The 16,626-nt window shown below is 49.4% G+C and overlaps 1 long non-coding RNA gene across 2 annotated transcripts in view; it reads right to left on the reverse strand.

Moving 5' to 3' along the window:
* The window catches only part of LOC137857962 (uncharacterized), a 32,089-nt gene that overhangs the window by 1,865 nt on the left and 13,598 nt on the right, over window positions 1–16,626 (reverse strand). For both annotated transcript variants that reach the window (XR_011097430.1, XR_011097431.1), the window contains exon 2: window positions 5,640–5,827. This is a non-coding gene — a long non-coding RNA (uncharacterized lncRNA). The remainder of the gene's footprint in view (window positions 1–5,639; window positions 5,828–16,626) is intronic.

A 16,626-nucleotide genomic window follows, 5' to 3' on the forward strand; every position in this document is an offset into this window, starting at 1 on the left:
GGGGGGACGTGTCCCCACTGCCTCCCTTGGCTGTCCCCAGCCCCAGAGCCCCCAGCCCCTGGGCAGGACACGTGCAGGAGGGCTGCCATCCCTCCGTGGGTGGCACGGACAGAGAGGCAGCTTTATACACCACCTGCCTCCCCAGCTATCGGCTAGAAACTCAGCAATGACTTGGCCATGGGCTGAAAGGCAGCGAGGGACCCTGCCCACTGGGTGCTGGTGGCACCCTGTAGGGTCCGAGCAGCCCGGCGTAGGGTGGCCCTGTATTCAGGGCTTGCCACTCAGGGTGATTTTCCGTCCCTGTTGTGTTGCATTTTTATCACCTAACCTTGCCTGCAGCAAGGCAAAGCAGAAACAGCTTTGGCTTCCCCTCCGCAGAAATCCCTGCAGTGTTAAACCAAGGATCCCAGGTGGGGTGCGTTGGGAAGGGGGCCTTGGGGCCATTCCCCCTGCTCCCACAGGGCCCCGATGACACCACGGTGGTGGCAGTGGCACCAACACCTGGTGTAAATGCTCAGGAGATCAGCGGGTGCCACGTTTCCCCCTCCTGCCCCCAGTTTTTCCATTTTCTTTGGGCTTTTCCCACCATGTTCCTGGCAGAGGGACACCCCAAGATTCAGCGAGCAATTTCCCAGCAGAGCTGTATCCCCACATGGTGGCAGCCTTGCCTGTGCTCCGGAGAACCAAAGGACTCCCTTGGGCCCCCAGATTTCGGGCTGTGCCCCAGGGAGACCACAGACACGGGCACAGGGCTAGCGGGCAGATAGGTACAATGACAGTGGCGTGGAAAGCCATAAACATGGCATTTGGCAGCATCACGAGGCTCCGAGCACCTCCAGGTAACCCAGTAGGCCCTCAAAGGCCTGTGACAGTGACACACCGAGCACCCCCATGCCTTTTATTGCTGCACATGGATTTGGGAGATGCAGCTGGGGAGGTGACGTGGGCTCTGCCCCCACAAGGTCTTTGGTTTACCAAGGGCATCCGTGTAGTAAAGTCAGAGTTACCTGGGCTCGGCTGTACGCAGTGCACACAAAACTTTGCACCTCTGGCATAGCTGCACACACGCAATTTTGTTGGCTTGATGCCTTAAAGGTTCAGAAGCTCGGAGACGCTGTACCAAAGGACTTCTGCATATTCAGCAATCCCCTCTCGGAAAGCATAAAGCAGCCGGAGCAAGCAATGGCTGTGTTTCAGATCCCTAAATCAGGCAGCTCCGGGTGCCTGCGTGCTCAGGAGCCCCGAGGTTGGCCAAGAGATGGCAGCAGCCCCATGTCTTTGGGATGCATTCGCTCTTCTCTGCTTTAAAGGAAAGACCAAACTGAAAGGTCACGCTCGGTATTTTTCTGGGCATCTCCTGTGTATTCCTCCAGAGACATTTCTCTTCCTCCCCCCCTCCCAGCAGCAATTATTTCAGTTTTATTTTTCCTTTTCTCGTTGACAGTGCTCTCGGAAGGAAGCTGTGCAGCCCCATTGCCCATGCTCTCTCCTTTCCCCCCCCCCACCCCGATGCCAGCCCCTCACCCCAGGACTCCACGCGCTGCTGCAGGGAAACAACCCCTGGAAAAGTCGCTGGGAACCCAAATCCTGCTCCCACCTCTGACATCCATTGAGCAGGGGTTGGAGCAGGCTACCCCAGAGCTCTCTTCCCAGCTCAGCCATCCTGTGATTCTGCAATAAAAAGGGTGCTTTGCCCTCCCCACACGCAGGCCATTCCCAAGCAGGAGGCTCTGGGCCCTTTTGTTCCTCTGGGGGACACCCGGCTGAGGTCTGGCAGGGGGATTTGGCTCTGCTGGTGTAGAGCTTGAGATAAACCCAGGCATCACCAGCAGTATCCCGAGGTGAGCTGCAAGGACCTCTGAGAGAAGCCTGCTTCATAGTTTTCAGCACTGCCTGAGGAAGGTCTGGGGTTTAATTTCCTGCTTTTTTGTTGTTGTTTGTTTTTACTTAAGGAGAAGCACTCAGGCCGCGTCTCTTTGTCTCTGCTGGTTTTGCTCTGAGGCTCCTCGGGTGTTGCAGAGGATGTGCGTGCTGAACCCTCTCCCGCTGCAGACAAAGCACTTCAGCCCCTTCTCCACGATGCTGGCTTCCCGAAGTGTTCAGCAGCAGCCTGACCTTTCTCCCCCGATAATTTACAAACTGCTTCCAAACAGTCCAGAAAATAGTAACGCAGAAAGCTTGGCTTCAATTTGTGTGCCTCCGTGGCGAGGCGGTTCGGTGGAGTCTGCGAAAGGATTTCGTAAAGAAAAGTGATTGTTGAGGATTTTTGCTAGGCAGGAGCTCTTCCAGGAGCACACAGCAGAGGAGACACCTTGGGATAAGCCTCCTAGGCTGGGTTTGCTCGTCCTGGCACCAGCAATGCCCTGTCATTTTAACTCATCACAGAAGGGAGCACAGGGTAAGAGAGGTTTGGACTGGCCTGTACAGAGAACCCAAATAAGCAATGGTGCCAGTGCAGCTGTCTGGAACATCGATTTCCATCTTCCCAGGAAGGAGCAGCCCTCCTGCACCTCCCCGGGATCAGACAGGTAGCTCTGAAACAAAGTCCTAGCTAAAGCAGCACCCACAGATGGACTCATTTATGGTTCAGTAACACAAACTTAAAGGAAAAACAAGCAAACAAACAAAACCCCAAACAAAACCTAGAGGCAGCCCGCGTTTCCATCTGGTTCGATAAGATAAAAGTGCAGAAGCTGCCCTAGAAATAATCATGAGTGCAGCAGAAATCAGCGTGGGATCGGTTTGCGTCCGTACGGCCCCGCTCTCCCTCCCCGGAGCTGATGCTTGGAGCGTGCTGGTGATGGGGTCTGCGCTGTTCACGTCAGCTGCTCGTTCAGATTCACGCCTGGGTAGTTGCAGAAGGCAGCCCAGCCGTGCGGCTGGCACATTCGGGCTGTTAGCTGAGCAGCTGACAATGCATTGGTTCGGGCAAGAGATGAAAAAGAAACGAAAAGAAAACAAAAAGAAACAAGACAACAGAGCCTGACGGCGTTTTACCTGTAAAATTTGGAGTAAGACGGATGGCGTGAATGGGGGGAAAAATGCATGGCCGTAGAGCTTGTGGTTTCTTTTCCACAGGCCTTGCACTGCCAGCTGCTGCAGGAAGGGTTTGCAAGCACGGATGCTCTGGAGAGAGGCCTCCAGCCTGGTGTTACCACGTTGGGAAACCCTCTCCCCGTGCCCTGCCCTCACACTGCTCAGGGCACAGAGGAGACACTCGCTGCCTGGCTGCACCGCGGATTGAAGTCCCCCAGTGGATCAGATGCAAACTCATGTTTCTCAAGCATCCGAGGTGAAGTGCTTTCTTTACCTTGGAAAAGAACCAGACAATGAGGCCTCCAGCATATTTTGCTGTAGCTGCAATGTCTCAGGACACAGCCAGGTCAAAGGTTTGTAGACAGAGGCAATATTTTTCATTATGTCCACTCGCAGAGCTGGGAAAATTGGAGGAGCTTTTGGGCACAGAAGCCAATCTACAAGTCACAGAGGGCTTTGAGAGATGAGCCTTGACCAGGGTTGTTACGGTGGGTTAGACATTACCCCCTTTTTTTTTTTTTTTTTAAATTAAAAAGTGCTCTGTTGATGCACAATGTACAGATCCTGGGGCTGCTTTCAGCCTGGAAGTGCCGAGCAGAGCAGCCCAGGTGGCCGTGGGATCCCTGGATGGCCAGAGTCAGATTAAATAAAATGTGCCAGATTAAATGAACATTAAGCCAGGCACACCTGGGGAGGCCATCATTTGTGTCATTTTCTGTCCCCTCGTGTGTGGCATTCCTGGGATGGGGGCAGGTGCCCCGCTCTCCTGAGAGTGGTGATGAGCCCAAGCATCCCCCTCCATTAGATGGCAGCCCCAGGACTGGTGGGTGGGTTCCCTGGGGAAAAGGTGGGGTAGCACCGACTGACATGGGGTGGACAGGACTGCAGGCAAGTCCTGGTGGGGAGACAAAGCTCTTGGGCAAAGTCCCTCTAGCTGGGAATTCAGACAGTCCTCGGGGAAAGCCCAGACTATCCCCAGCAGTGAAGAAGAGGCCTCGAGGCAGGAGACAAGGTTGTGCCTGGGTGGAAAACCCCTGCTTTCCCCAAGGGAAGAGCTTGTTCCTTCAGTGCTTCCTTGAGTTTCCTTCAGGTGCCAGCCTGGAGCACCGCTGCCTCGTGGGTGCAGCCTGCGGCCTGTTGTGGCTCTGTTTTTTATGCATGCTGCTTTCACACCACGGAGGGTCCCCTTTCCACCCCTGCCAGGAGAAGAAAGATGACAAACCCTGGTGCTGCTGGTGCGCTCACAGGGCCCGGATTGTCCCCAGATATGACACCAGGTCCCCCATCAGACTACGTGAGGGGAGCTGCCAGGCACAGCACTGCGGAGCAGTGGTGGGACGCCATCTGGAAAGTCCCCGCTGCCTGCTGAGGGGTGACAAAGCCGCGTTGTTTGTCAGCAGAGGAGAGAGCAACGAGTGCACCTTCACCAGCACCGAGCTGCTGACACGAATCAAGCGATCCCTTTACCCTGGCCCGTGCGGGTACAGTGACACCGCCGTGCCGGGAGGGCTGCGGGACCTGGCAGGCACAAACAAATCCCGCTAAGCCTTGCAAAATAGCCCTCCTTTCCAAGTGGTGGTGTGCCCGCGCTGCGTGACGAGGGGGTTATTTGTCATCAGCGTGCCGTGAACAGGGCCAGGTGGGGAGAGGGAGGGCGGCAAAGCTTATTCCTGGGACTTTTACCACCTGTTACTGAGGTAACCATTGCGCAGGCACGCACCAGAGGTGTCTGGAGTCATCAAGGTCTTCTGTACCGCTTCCAAGCAATGTCCTTCCCGCGCCCGCAAGCTCGCTGGCTGCCACCGACCCTGGCTGGCTTTCGGCTCTCCTGATGGACCCTGGTTGTACATTTACCCTGCCTGCAGTTTGCTCTCGCCTGGCAGCAATGCTCCTTGCTGCATTTCGGAGGCCGGTAGTTCCTACTGCTGTCCTTAGGAACACCGCGGGACCACACGGGTCACCCCATCCAGTCCCCTGCTGTTATGAGCCACCACATAAAAGCCCGTCCTGTCCAGCAGGGTTCACAGAATGTTTTTTTTCCCCTTTCCCCTTTCCCCTGGACCACAAAGCACTTTCCGACCACCCCTGAAGCCAACTTGGATGGATAGGGCACAAGATCAAAGGACGCAAACTGCTAAACGGCACGGTGATGGCAGGCAAGCTCCGGAGTCTTGCCAGCATCCCAGCAGCTTGGCAGGAGAAGGATGTTAGTGAGATGAACACGCAGGGAGGAATCTGCAGAGGACAAACCCTGGGAAACCTGCTCTTGGGTTGCCCATGTGTTTTGGAAGTCTCTGAGAACTGTGGGGCAGCTCAAACAACATGCATTTTCCAGTCCCTTTGCTTGCTCTTTGCTGGGATGTAGGGATAGGATTCAGCTCACCTAACTTCAGAGGTCTGCAGAGTAGGTGTCTCAGTCTAAGCTCACAATGGAGACAAATAGTGACTTACTGGGCACTCTCCATCTCATCCATCTCCATCAGAAAGAGAGATATCACTGCCAGAATGGGCTACATCCATTGCCGAGGAGCCACACGCAGGCAAAAATATTTGCATTGCAGATGTCTACATCTCAGCAGCTGAAGCTCATCCAAAACACCTACCTGGTGCTCAGGAAGAACCAAGTTCAGAAGAGCTGCTGGAGGTCGAGGCCGGAGATGAAAACATCTCTTGCTCCCTTCCTGCCAAGTGAGTGAGAGCTGGGCTCTCCCTCTTTGCAGCCTGCTGCAGCTCAGCTGGAAGGTATGCCCAAGCACAGCCTCATGTGGAGCCCACGTGGTGGTGGAGAAAGCTGTAATAGAAATATAGAAATTTATATATAAATATATATATATATATATATATATATATATATATATATATATATATATATATTTTTTTTTTTTTTTGGAGCATTTTGTCTTACCACAGAGAAACAAACCTGGACTTGGAAATGAGGTTGGACACATTGTTCTGGTCTTGAAATGGTCTCAGAGTAAGCGAGTGCATTTAGAGTCATAAAGTCCTCTGTGCTTCTTGCTTTAATCACACTCTAAGGTTACCTTGTGCTTTCCAAGTGAAAGACATTGGCTCAGGTTTGCTGGAGACTTGGCCCCGGTTTGACTGAAAGATGTGTGAACCTCCCCAAACCTTCAGTTTTGGCTCGCTCATTTTATAGGCTTATGATGAAGCAGAAGAAATTCACTGCTGCATTTGACGTGCATTTCATTTACGTCAGTGCAAAGCTTGCAAACGTGGATCTAAAACACTGGCGCTGGTGTGGAAGCACTCTCCAGTCCCTTCGTCTGTAATTCCCATTATTAAAGAGGACTTGACTCCAGGTTTTCAATTTCGTCTTGGATCTCCTTTTCCCAGACAGTTTAAAGCACGTATTTCCATAGGAAAGACACCTTCCTTCTTTGGTCTGAGGCTTGTTTAAGACTTTCTGAGTGATGGCGTGGGCACAAACCCAGGCTCCCAAGTTGGAGAAGAAGGGGAACTGTAGGAGATTGCACTGTACTGACCAAAGTAGCCTTCAAGGAAGCAAACAGCAGGTTGGAAGCCAAGGCCAAAGCAGCTGAACACATGACTGGGACCTCTTGTCCATTAAGAGTTTTATCCAGGTAAGGATGGGAAGCATTTGTGCTCTTGGAGTGAGCTCTGGATCCTGCCACCACAGGACAACTCCAAATATCTCCTGGGCTTGCTGTTAATGTCAACGCACAAGGAATAATTGCTCCCTGTGGGTATAGTTAACCAGTGTGTCCTTGACCAGGAGTACTTCAAAGTCCTGCTGAAAGGCATTCTGCAAAGGTTTCAAATGCTTTTGTCTTCTTGATAGATTGCTGGGGTCTTTACACATTGGGAAAAACAAGCCAGTGTCATATATACTCAGTATGTGCTCCATGGCTGACGTTTCTATTTTAGGGGTCTATTAAAATCTTGCCCTATTCAGCTGCACACCTTTGTCATCATTATCCATGTCACTGTGTTTCCAACAGCATTCTCCATATGGGGACCTCCAAGTTTCTCAATGCTCCCCAGACATTTCTTTATTTTTTCACTTGCATTTTAGAAACAGAGAAATATGGCCCAAGGTGATCAAATCCAGACCAGCTGAGCCAATTAGACATGCAGTTCAAAGCAACCTTTTTGTGTAAATGTCAAGCAAAAAGACGGTTTTGTAAAATTCTTACCAAACTCGAACTCAAAGCAGTGGAATTGGTATGTGCAGACATAATTCTTGCCTATTCATCACCTGCCACTTGGTGCAAATGCGTGTATTGGATCAAAGACTTTTGCCACATCTCAGTCACACCTGGAAACAGTCTTAAAAGGAGATGGATCTTGACCCTGTAAAGCGTCCTTGATTAGGGTTTCATTCACCCAACCCCTGCTGAAATCCAGGAGGCAGGTGGGCTCTTTGGCCACTTGCAGATGTGATGAGGAACATGGTGGCTTTGTGTCTCCCATGGATGCCAGAGAGACCTCCTGAGACATTGCCTTAATTCCCTCAAATGGCTTTGGCAGGCATGGGTCAAATCGCTTAAAATGACGACCCTTCAAAGAAGTGAGGCATGATGCCAGCCCTACAGGGCAGTATTTTAAATGATGAGCAGCCAGATCATTGCAAAGAACAGATAAATGGGAATAAAAATCAACAGATAAACGGGAAAAAGAAATGTGAGTTAGGCTGGTTTAGAGGAGACCGGAGGCACAATATGGGTTTAGATGTGTTTGTGCACACACAGGAAGAATCTGTATCGCTAATAAAATGGGAATTGCTGCTGTAGCAAGACATTATCACAGTGGCTGTGGAGAAGTGAGGCTGCATACTGTAATAGGCTTGGGAGGTTTATTTCGTGGCTTGCAGATGAGGGACTATTGACACAAACCTAGAATTGGTACCTCTTTTAGAAAATTACCATTATGAGAAGACTCATTAGAGATAATATTCTCATTTCCTTCCTAGCAGCAAATCTGCCAACTAAAATAAACAGTAGGATGCTTTTCGCTGATAGGAAAAGACATATTCCTGTGTTATAATCTAGAGGGATAATATATATTCATTTTTCAACGCAGCACAGGTCATTTATCAGCATTGTATCTTTATCATTGGCAAGATTTTATTTAGCATGTGTGCACAGTGCAGCCTTAGGTCTTGATGTGAGTCCTACACTGGGCAAGTTGAGGCTTTCATTTTGGTTTTGAGCCATGCTCTGCAAGATCCCCCTCCTTTCAGGTCTAGTTACAAACCCTGGAGTTGCTTTAGCCTCACCAAAGGGTTAGCTCATAAAGGTTAAGTAAGCCTGCGATCAGAATCACGTGAGTCTGGGCCAAGTTCAAGAAACCTCTCAGCCTCTTTGGAAAGCGATATTGCTTTAGGTCAAGCCAGGCAAAAGGTCCATAAACGTTTCTGAGTGGGACAAAGTGAAAAGCAAGGGAGGTGTGCCAAATCCCAGTGCCCATTGCCCATGTTTTGTACAGCTTCGGTCAGTGCAGTTCATCTTAAAATGAGGATGTTTATTTCTCAGTGGTGTAACTCTGCTTTGCCAATGGGATTTTGGAGAGACTTTAGAGGACTAAAGCTTCTCCCTTGGCCAGCAATCCATTCTGCCTGGCTCTGGCCCAGGACAACTCTTCTTGTCCCAGTTAGAAAATCGCCTTGCCCTAAGGCGAGAGATGTTTTCATTGCTTCCCTCACGCTACGGTGCCCTGAGAGCACATGTAATGAGATAACATTGTGCTTGCACTAAAAAATGCCCCTAATTCCTGTGCTGTGAATCTGTGACAACTTACCCAAGACTGCGTGCTCTTTTTCATGAGAAAAACAGCGCTGACCCTGGCAGGGGACCATGCACCCAGCTTGTGTGAGCAGCAACAGAAAGCTGGGAGCAGGAAGAACTTCTTGGTCCACCATCAATCATGGAGAGGGCACAGGTCCCCAGGGATCACCCCACTGGCCGCTCCTTCCCCAGACCACACACGTCTGGCACCACTGGTGTCTATGGGTATGGCCACGTGGCTGATGCCTCCTGCTCCTGCGGGGGCTCCTCTCCACGGGCTGCAGCTTGGGCCCGGGGCCTGCTCCTGCAGGGGCTCTCCATGGGCCGCAGCCTCCTCCAGGCCACATCCACCTGCTCCACCGGGGGCTCCTCCACCCATGGGGGGGCTGCAGTGTGGAGATCTGCTCCATGTGGGACCCATGGGCTGCAGGGGGACAGCCTGCCCCACCAGGGGCCTCTCCCTGCACAGCCCGCAGGGGAACTGCTGCTGCCTGCCTGGAGCACCTCCTGCCCTCCTGCTGCAGGGCTGGGTCTCTCAACATGTTCTCACCTCTCTCCTAGCTCTTGGCTCCCACTCCAATCCCATTCCCCATGTGAAGCTGAGGACAGGCCACCCTATTCTGTGGGCATCTCTCAAGGGCACCTGCACGCTCCTGAAGCAGGGCCAGTGCCCAATTCCCAGGGCTCTTCCACGGCTTCTGCCTACCCCCTGCTAAGGCAAACCTTCCAAGGAAATGTGGGAAGAGGCTTTGCCTGGCTGGAGGCAAGAGTGCAAGGTCTTGGGGATTTGGCTTCCTTGAGGGAGAGAGAGTGCTTTTAATGGTGTCCCTACGCAGGATCCTCTTGCTTGTTTAAAGAAGGTATTGGAAACTAATGAGGGTTCCTGCTTTACTTCAGCTAGCTGACACATCTCATCCTCTCTCATCCTCCCCAGGGAAGCATGCTGCTGCTCCCCCCCCCCCCCCAGAAAGCTGTGCTGTGGCCTTCTTTACATCCACACTGTTAAGGGGGGGGGGGGGGGCATGACTCACTGGAAGTCTTTATAAGGATTCCCGTGAAGAATAAATCAAAACAACGTAATCAGACCTAAAATTAATTGCTTTTCCATCTGCAGAGAGTTAAGAAACCAAAACAGCAACCCCTGTCATTAATCAGTCTGTTTTCTATCTGCTTTTGACCCTCACCTGGTTTATTTAAAAATAAAATACAGGCAAGTGTTTTGATTATCTATTGTTGAGAAGCGATTAACTGAAGGAAACGCTTGCAGTGGAAGGAAATTTAAGTCAAGTCTGATTTAACCTCGGGGCAGAGCTGGGAGCAGTCGGAGCACCTGCAGGAGGGCGGTGATTGAGCATTGCCCGAGGGCTTCCCGGTGAGGAGCCACCTCTTGCCTCTCCCCACCTGGCTGGTCCAGCACAAAAAGGGTTTGATGCCAGCTGTGTTGCCCTGATGGGTGTCTGACAGTAACAGATTTCCCAGTTTTTCTTTGCTAATGTCTGATGTTCAGTGCTAGTAACCACTGCAGGGTGAGGTAGGGTCTCAGATCTTGTGTTCAGATCCACCCAGCAGGACTGCTTCCAAAATTCATGCCCATGTCCTGAGACAGGTCCCTCCCCTGCAAAACCCCAAGCCCTAACACCTGGGGGGTGCTACTGCAGCATCAGCCCCTGTGTAGCAGGGCTAAGCCCCCGGTACCCCACAGGCACACCTCTGTTCAAAGGCTCACAGCAAAACCCAGCACCATGGCCGTCCTACCAGCCAGGCTTATCTGCTCAGCTTCCCTCCCTGCCCCCTCTCCCAACTAAAATTAGCGCTGAGCATGGAGATGGAAAGTCTCTCCAAACAAATTCTTGTGCAATCCGCAAATCTCTACCTGGGCTGATTGCTCGAGTTGCCTTATTAGCATCGCACCTGCTTTAAGCATCGCTGCTGCCAAATTAGATGGAAAAACATGCAAATGCCGTGTAGCTTTCTGGCAAATTAGCATGCTTCCTGCACAAAGGTGAAGATTATTTGGAGGGGGAGAAGTACTAACATAATTTGGCTAATTACTGAAGCAAGCAAATTAGGAGAAAGGGTGACTAAAAAAATGCCTGAGCATCAATCCCATCATGTAGACAGACTGCTTAGGGATGGCACAAAGAGTGTCTGCAGCTCATCTGCGTGGTGCCTGGTGTCAGCAAGGAGGCTGCTTGCTTCCCAGCTGGAGAACAAGACCATGGTAGCAGCCTGCTTTCATAAAAGGCAGGCACTGGCTCTTTGTGGTGGGAACGGAGGCCCTCTTTCCCAGATGACTATCACTCCTGGCCCCACTGGCTTTTGGGGACCAGCAACCTTCAGCTCCCCCATCTGCCAGAGGTCTCTGCTGTCCCCAGTGGTGTCACGTGTCCCCCAAATGCATGGTGCCATCTTCTCCCCATGCGCTGCGTCTTCAAAGGAGCCTCTACTTTGAAAGCTAAAATCCGCTTTGATAACCTTCTTCTCAGAAAGCCACAGCTAGTTAGCTTAAAACCATCTGATTTCTTTCTCTAAATGCAGGCAGACATTTGGTTCTGCTAGAAACTCAGCATTGTAGCATCCTAACAGTTTCATCCAATATCTTTGGATAGCAGTGGCAGTCCCAGCCCAGGGCCTCTAGAGCCAGCAAGCCAACTCTACCATCCAAATGATAATTATCATGGCCACTTTTGGGCTAAATCACTGTCTACTTAGGCATAAAAACCCTCCATACTAATTCTGCTCCTGATTTAAGAAGCAGCAAGTGTTGTTCCTCAGAGAAGTGCTCCCTGAGATTACACGGGCTGTAAGAAATCCATGTGCAAATCCTGGAGACAAACATATGGATCGCATTCTCTTTTCAAGTAGTATTTTGTCATATCTGGAAATGGAGAGCACGGGCCAAAAGAGCTGCCTGACACACTTATTTAGAAAAGACTATCCATCTGTTCCGTGTTTTCGGTATGAAAAGATCTGACTTTTATCACTGAAAAATATTGTAGACAGCTGTCTTAAAAAACTCTGCTTTCTTTGGGATGGCCTCAATTTTCATGCCTGCTTGCCAGGGCCCTAAAAGCTTATTTTCAATTGTTTCTGCTTGCAAAGTGCAATTAGCACATTTGATCAGGTGTTAATTTAGCTCAGAGGACAATTCACCTTCCTAAATACATGCTAATATTTCTCTTCAAGAAAAAAGAAAAGAAAAGAAAAAAATAAAAAAGGTATGGGGTAGGATGGAGACAGAGAGAAAGCACCAGACAGAATATTTTTAACTGGATCAAAATGATGAAATTCATTTTCCTGCTCATCTTTGTCTGAGTCATGCGAATCATCCTGGGTGGACGGATGTGCAGCAGCGACAGCAAGGAGCAGCCAGGAGAAGGCAGGGCTGGAAGAGCACCCAGGGCTCGGGGTCTGCGCCTTCCCACCCTTCCTGCCCCACCACTCAAAAACCCAGGGCTCGGCTGCAACACAGGCTCATTGGGCAGGCTCACACTGCATCACCTAAACCCTCCTTGACAAAAATGCACAATTTTTCAAGAGATATTTATACGTGTTCCTCTTAACCCAGGGCATTTGGTGGGCATGCAAATTGTTGTGCATACAACTGAGGGAGCAATAATACGTCCTCGGACTGAACATGCCAGGGAGATGTTGTAACCATCACTGTAGCCGTTCCCTTTCCCCTTTCCCCTTTTCCCTTTCTTCTTTCCCTTTCCCCTTTCCCTTTTCCATGAAGACTTATATATTTAATGAAAGCTCTGGTCAAGGCCTGGTAATTAGTGTTGAACCTTTGGTATCCAACATCTAACACACATAAAGAAGGGTTTGTTTCTCATGGGTGCTACTCAGCATTGTTTGGGAGAATTAAACAAGGTTTCAATATAGAGGATTCTCTGAAGGAAATGCCCCCAAACCTGAGAAACATGAATGCCATTAGTCACTTCTGAAAGCCTTTGCCACTGATGTAACTTAAATTGCCAGTTACGGCTGTGCCCTGGTGAGCACTGGGTTTGAGGACAAGACTCAAGGTCTTTTTCTCCACCCTCATTTTGCATGACTTTGCATGCCTATTCCATTATTTCCCCAGGAAGTTATTCAACAACTGCAAAATTTCCCTATCAGATACATTTCCCAGTCCAATAAGGTGTTTCACATTACCACATCACCTTTTGTTCTATACAGGATTTTTTATTTATTTATTTTTTAACGACTTTAAGAGTATGGAGACTGTATCTGGTAGATCCACTGACGTTTTTATCCCTGCGATGACACCCTTAAGAAACTTCTTTACTCTGAGAGCAATTAACCAGCATACTGGATTTCCACAGCTCTTCTCAGAACAGCAAAAGTGCTTTCATTCCTGTGGTCCAGAGGCCACGCAGGATGCCAGCACCTGCATGTTTTGTGTGCTTGGATGCTCAAGTAGCTTGCTGAGGTTGGCAGTGGGTCTTAATTTCCAGAGGATGGTGGGATGGGAGGACAGGCTCGGGACTAGTAGTTTTCGTAATTTTCCGTTCCTCCAATTTTAGTTTGGTACTGCTCAAGCTTTGGTAGCTTCATAATTTCCTCAAAAACATGGAAGGCCCTGGTGAAGGCAGGGCTGACCCAGGGTGGGTGGCAAGGGGAGAATCTGAAACGCAGAGCCCCTGGTGTGAGGGGTGAGTCCCACCAGGGTGCAGGAGCTGTGGTGGGGCTGGGGCATCTCCTGCTGCGTGGCAGCGCCCTTCAGTGTCTTGGGGACTCTGCTCAGGCTGGAGTACCTCTGCAGCTGCCATTTCAGAGGGCACTGGCACCTTTCCAGAAAAGAAAGTGCATTTTTCTTTCGCAGAACTTCTGCCCGTCCCACAAATGTATTCATTTACATACTTTATCTAGCTTTCCTGCCTGAAACTATTTCCACATATTTTCCTTACCCCATTTAAATTGCTTTTAAACCGTGTCTAATACCCCACAGGTCCCTTCAATTCACAACTGCTGTTATTTAGTGAAATGTTTTCCCTAGGTCAACAGACTTTCATTTCAGGGTAGATAATCCTCAGTATATCCCCTGCGGGAGGTAGGGCTCTGCTCTGCAACTGAGAGACTCTTTGTCAGGGTAATAAACTGAGAGCAGGATTTAGAAGAAATTACCTAGGAATGGAGTCCTTTGCTACAGCTTTTTATTTCTCCTTCAAGTCATGTTTTCCTAAGGGCTCTTCAAATATAGGGATCAAGAATACTTATTATCTTTGCCGAATGAAACAAAGGGAACAGATGGATTAGTCTGTTAGTAGAGAAGGGCATATTTGTAAAGGCCACTACCAAGACAAAAAAAAAGGCACTATCTTTAAGTAAAGGTGAGTTTTGTTTGGTCTTTGTTCGGTACAGCAAAACGTACACTTACTGGGTCATGAAAACATTGTTTATTTGTCTGGTTCTTATTTCCAATATGGCTTTCCTAGGAAAATAAAGTTCTCTAATATAGGATCTCCCTAGCAAAATAGGATTTGTTACATTGCTTGGCTTATGACAGCAATAGATTTGAGTTTGAGCAGCTTTCCTAAGAGGCTGTTCTTGACTTAGTGTTACTGACCTCTAGATTTCCATTGCACTCTTGTTTCAAAGGCGGGCATTGTAAGCAATGAGGTGCCTGATATCCACCTTTCCCACTCATAGCGTAGCTTTAAAAAGCAATATAATTTTCTTGGTTCCTCTCTCCCCTCTACACCTTCATGGCACTTGCGAGAGTCTCATTATTTCATACAAAGAGAGCAAACCCAGTTCGTAGACAAAATGTGACCACTGGGCAGGTTTGTTTCAGTTTGTAAAAATACCTCTGGCTCAAGTAAGCTCTTACCTGTTACCCAATCCCACAATGATATGGTTCTGCACAAATAAATGACCTTTGGCTCTTAGAGGCTTCACGGGCTTTTATTGACTGAGCCCAGAGCACAGCATCCTTCTGAAAATCTCAGAAGTGCAGACCAGTTAAGACCCTGCATTGTGGGCACTGAAGAGAATTTACTAATGGATTAAGAGCAGTATTTTTCCAGCCTCTGAGGGCCATCATGATTTTGCATGTCAGAGGCACACAGAAAGCACAGAGGTGAGAAGAACTCCTGGGTCACTGAATTCAGGTCCCTGCTGCGGCAGACAGGGAGAAGTTCTTGCCTTTCCTTGCATTCAGTGTGAAGAGGTAGAAAAAGTCATGCTCTCAGGTCTTTCGGTGTCCTCCTGTTGTGCGTCTGTCCCGGTACCAAATTGCTTCACTGGAAGACCATCAGTGTGCCCTGCATAGTCCTCTTGCACTCTCACAAGTCACTGGTGGAACAATATTGACTCCCTTGCCTTTCAGTAACGGAAATGTCATTTTAGGATAGGCCTCAAAACATATTAAGATCAGTTAACGATGTCATAAATTGAGGTTTACTTGGTCTTGTGGAAGACTTCCACCTGACCCATGTATCTTCCTTACAACCCCACTTGTAATTACTCTGTACTGAAACAATTTTTCTGAGCTCATGGGTGAGCGTGATATCAATTCAATGCACTGCGTTTTCCCTGTTCTTGTCCCCGTCTTTACTATGTCAGCTATTCTCCGGTCATACGATGCCAGTCCTTGACGAAGAGCATTCTGTACATCCTCGCCTGGTGGGTTTCAGTTCTTCCAAGGACCAAGGACAGAGTCTGTCTTCAGCCTCAACTTGCTAACTTGGCATTTTTCTGCTGGATGTCCTGGCCTCCTGGATGTCCTGGCCTCCTGGACTTTGGGTGCAAGGCCCATTACCCATCGCTCTGGTGCCTCCCTGTATATTCCCTGGGGGTGCCTACATATTATTTTGGTATAGAGAGGCAAACACAGTCATAGTCATGCCATGGTTAACACATACATTCACTGGCAGCTATGCTTTTAAAGCCTATATATAATTTCCCAGAAGTCAAGCAACACAAACTGAAATAAGTATTTAACAATATTTATGGTTCATGCCCACTGCCTGATTTGTCTTCCTGTCAGCCTTGCCTCTGCCAACATCATCTGAAGACAATTTTCCATTTCACTGAGAAGCTAATCTGCGGAAAAAGGAGGGAAGGAGGAGACCAGAAGAACTGGGGTCTATTGACAAGAGAGCTGTCTCCGTGAAAACACGGACAGTGATTTCTTACCTGTTCTCATAAGTAGAAAACGAAAGTCAATACAAAGCATGGGAAAGCCAAATGTTGCGAGATTGCCTGTGTGTTTCTCAGTCAATACCCAAACCTTTCGCCTTTGATGTCTCACCCAACCCACTAGGTGTCTGGGTGTCCGTCTGTGCTCATTTGGTGCTACCACGAGTGCTTGGCGAGGGGGCAAGAGGGGAGTGAGGAGGCAGAGGAGCCACCTTGCACTCTACTGAGCCTGCTGCTTCCATGGATTGTTATATAAAACTGACATTTTCATCTAAAAAATAAGGAGATTGTGCTAGAAAAAGGCTGATAATGAATAAGATGAATCACAGCCACCCCTGGGACAGGGCCACCCTGCTAGGGGTGGGAGGGAATGGAGACGGGTTGCTGCTCTCGTGCTAGCACCATGCCTAGGGTGCTCATCTGCCACACGGAGTGGTAAGACACTGAAATCTTGGATGGGAGGTGCTAGGCATCCGGTTAAAATGCCTTATCTTCTCAGGCCAAAACATTCCTGTGCCTGCTATGGGCTTGGACATATAGCTGGGAATGGGCAAGGCTAGCAGTATCACTGGTAAGTGGGTGCAACCCATGGAGGATGCCAAGTCAGGGGCATGTAAGCAACAGGTATAAACCCTGAGAAGCCTCAGCTGCAACCGATCCATTAAACTCCATATTCGGA

The sequence above is a fragment of the Anas acuta genome, chromosome 1 (assembly GCF_963932015.1).
Source record: "Anas acuta chromosome 1, bAnaAcu1.1, whole genome shotgun sequence".
Lineage (NCBI taxonomy): Eukaryota > Metazoa > Chordata > Aves > Anseriformes > Anatidae > Anas > Anas acuta.